The sequence below is a fragment of the Pinus tabuliformis genome, chromosome 7 (assembly GCF_031772625.1).
Source record: "Pinus tabuliformis cultivar Carrire ecotype Pingquan chromosome 7, CPIR1, whole genome shotgun sequence".
NCBI lineage: Eukaryota > Viridiplantae > Streptophyta > Pinopsida > Pinales > Pinaceae > Pinus > Pinus tabuliformis.
Window position 1 is genome coordinate 1,692,054,178 of NC_142293.1, and position 4,119 is coordinate 1,692,058,296.

Here is a 4,119-nt window from a genome sequence, read left to right on the forward strand (position 1 = left end):
TTGTGGCTTTTCATATTCTGATTCTTGTTCTACTGCAGAGTCTTATTCTTCCTCCTTTAGATCAAACTCTATCTTCTCAAGTTCCTTCGGTAGGACCTCATGTTTAATAACATCTTTCATCTCTCTAAACACCACATCTCGATTGTACACAACCTCCATTATTTCTTGGTTCCAAAGATTATAAACTTTTAAACTATCCTTATACCCAATAAAGATGCACCTTTCAGATTTACTATCCAACTTAGTTATTTTCTCCTTTGGAACATGTACATATGCATCACAACCCAATGCCCTCAGATGTGAAAGAGAGAGTTTCTTATCAGTTCATACTTCATGTGGAGTCTTATCCTCCAACGTTGATGAAGGTGATATGTTGACCAGGTAACATGCAGTCTCCACTGCCTTTGCCCAAAATTCATGTCCTAACCCGACAACACTGAGCATTCTTCTTTCCTTTTCCTTCAACGTCTTGTTCATTCTTTTGACAACTCCATTTTGTTGAGGTGTGTATGGAGTAGTCTTTTGACGTGCTATACCACACTTCTTATAGAACTCTCCACCATTATATGTCCTCCACACCTTTATCTTCTTCTTTGTTTGGTTTTCCACCAGAGCCTTAAATTATTTAAACTTTTCAAAGACTTCATATTTGTTCCCGAGGAAATATATCCATGTATTCCTTGAGAAGTCATCTATAAATGATACATAGTACACACACTTACCCAATGATGGAACCGACATAGTGATCCAAACTTAAATAGGAATGCAACAACTTACATATATAATCATAAAAATAGAGATGCAACATAAAAACACTTCATTTCATTAATAGAAAAATAATGAACTATGCTTACAAACAAAATGGAAATAAGATAGCTCAGGGAATGGTAGCTTATCTCCGAGAAGAGATGTGGCATCTACATGCCTCTGAACTATGTTACAATGAAGCTCAAAGACCTATTTATTATTGGAAAACATGAGAAAACCCTAAAAAACCAAAACCCTAACCCCAAGAGATGTAACACCAAGAGTTTGTGGGCCCCATTGGGGTTAGTTGGGCAACCAACTTCCTGAGGTTGTAACTTGGTCATATTATATTTGTTTGGCGCATACGATACCTTTTTTGAAAGGTGTCTCCGACTACTACAAGTTTCACTGCAAATCACTGCTTATAGCTATAGGCCTACCGTGGACCCAAAAATACCCCGTTTAGGAGGTCAAACTACTCCGGAAGTTCAGGATCCGAAAAACTGCTAAAAATGGTAAATGCTGAAATGAACAAGGAAACATATGAAATAGACTAGAAGGCCTAGGTGGAATAGGCGAGTGGCCACCAATATCCACCTGGATCATTCCTCCCCCCGTAGGAACCAATGGTCCCCATTATGTGCAGAGCCTCCATGAGGTGAGGAAATTTCTGTTGAACATGGTCACAGGTGAACCACTTGCGCTAGTGAAAGAGTTGGCCTGATTTGACAACTTGATATAGACGTATCTGTTGTTGGCGAGTGTTCTTGATCTGTTTGTGCATGATCTGATCAGTTGTGGCCTGTTCCATGTAGTCCGAGTTGAGGTTTTTCGGTGTGAGCTATTTTGCAATGCCAGATGTGTCCAACAATGGTGGAAAGTATGGCCAAAGGCAGTCTACATTGAACATTGGGTGCAAACCAAGAAATGGTGGGATGTTTAGCTCGAAGGCATTATCACCAATGGCCTTGGTGATGGTGTATGGCCCATATCAGAGTGGACAAAGCTTGCGGTGGGGTCCAGCAAGGCGCTCCTTCTACAAATGTAGCCAAACTTTGTCACCCACCTATAACTTGTGCTACAGTCGATGTTGATGATGGCGCTGCCTATACTTAGAATTGGCTCTGTCCAATATATCTTGGACTTGCTAGCGAATGTGTTGAATGTGCTCAATGAAGTTGTTAGCCTTTTCAGCATCGGACTAAACGTGAGCCGAATCTATGTGAGTGGCTACAAATGGGTTCTCATATCTCCTTTAGCTTGGGTTGAGTTATTAGTTCCTAGATCCTTGGTTGGACAAACACTCTGGAAGCCCTGTAATGGCTTGGGTTGAGTTATTAGTCCTAGAGCCTTGGTTGGAAAAAAGTTCTGGAAGCCCTATAACAACTTGGGTTGAGTTACTAGTCTTGGAAGCCTTGGTTGGATAAATTCTCTTGAAGCCCTTGGTGGGTTGAGTTACTAGTCCTAGAAGCCCTAGTTGGAAAAATTCTCTGGAAGCCTAGAAAAAAATATGGGTTGAGTTATTAGTCCTGGAGACTTGGTTGGAAAAATGCTCTGGAGCTCAGTTACTAATCTTGGAAGCTAAGTTGGAACAAATGCTCTGGAGCCCTTGAAGGCTTAGGTAGAGACCAAGCAGATGATGGTTGTGATGTCTGGCCGTGAGGTGGAATCACTATTTGATGGGTTGAGGTGGTTCGGCCTCTGGAAGCCTTGAATGGTTTTGATTGATGTGTTCTATGAGATTCCACATTCATGCTTGGAATATGGCATGAGGGTGACTGGGTGAAGAGAGATTTGGCTCAACCATGTCTATGGTCGGGTGGAACGTGGTAGTCACATATCGGGTTGGTCTCTACATCATTATTCAGAGGTTATTTCTCCTTGTTAATTCATGAGTATTATACTAGTTTATATTTGGATTATATGGTTGTATTTTCCTTGATAGATATGTTGTTATTATGTTGGTTATAAGCATGTATTATGACAGTGGTGATGAATGGCTCTCCTCATGTTTTGATTTGTAAATGAATGAAAAATGTATCTGTGGACTAATAGATTAAATAGAAGTTAATGATATAAGGGAGAAATGCTTCTTAGTGATTTTCAGATAAGGACCAGACCCCTATGCTCAGATCTATTATTTACACCTGTAGATTACATATTTTTGACATGTTTGACGAAATCCCTGTCATGGCTAGTAGGGGTCAAGTAAAGGGCCTGTTCAAGTAATTGCATTTGTATCCTCATTTCATTGTTATCTTTTTGTTCTGAAGGTGTCAATTAGTTCAAGGTAGTGACCTGGGATCTGGGCCTGAAAAGTGGCTCAAATCCCGGGGTCGTAGGCACAACACTGAGCATTAAATTCCTTGGACAATGGCATACCATGTTGTGGGAGCATCGAGAGCCTTCTGGACGCTTGCATTCCCATATCATGGGAGCATCCGAGGGTTAATTGGTCTAAAAACTTAGTGGAACCCAGGGGATGGTTACCTAAGTGGTTGGGATGGTTCCTGGGAATCTTGTTTTGATGTGGAAGGTATGTATGGTGTGTTTTTGTCGGTTCCACTTCCTTAAGGTGACTTAGGAGGTCAAATCATATCATAGTAACTTCTCGTCGCATGTTTACCCCTATTAGCCAGTTACTTGGGTAGATGTGGGAGGAGGGTGTTACAGGTTCATGGACACTGGGGAAACTACAGGTACTAAATCTATAGAGAACTCAATATCCATTTTAAGTGCTAAACCTAGGATTTCAACAAATATGTCTTCAAATTCCTTAAGTGCCTAATGTTATTCAATGTTTGGAGTTTGATCCTTGAAACATACCTCCCCCATGTAGGCTACATATATTTGACACCCCTTCCTAAAATTTTTCTTCAATTGCATACCTAATATTTCTCTGACAGAGATTGACCTTGGAATTCCTTGTACTTGCCTTAGTTGTCCTTCTTTATCATGGCAAGTAAATGATTTACTATAACAATCTAGTACTATTGGGTACTTTTCCAACTAATCCATACCAATTAGGCAATCATATGAACCTAATTGTATGATGTACAAATTTGCAATTGTGCTCAACCCATTCCTACTAGTTTGAAATTTATTTACAAGTTCAGTTATTCTTCTTTTAGCTCCTATATTTAGTTGAACTAAAAAAGTCTTGCCAAGCTTGGTTCTTCTAATTTAAATCTATCATCAATTTTAGGATCAAGATAACTATGAGTATCTCTAGAATCATTTAAAATGGTAATGGGATGGTTATATATCTTACCTTCAACTTCAATCATATGTGCCTGATGATCACCCCCCCTATTGTGAAATGTTGCATAAATCTTGGGCATGGTTCTACCCATGTCCTCCACTCTATCAGCT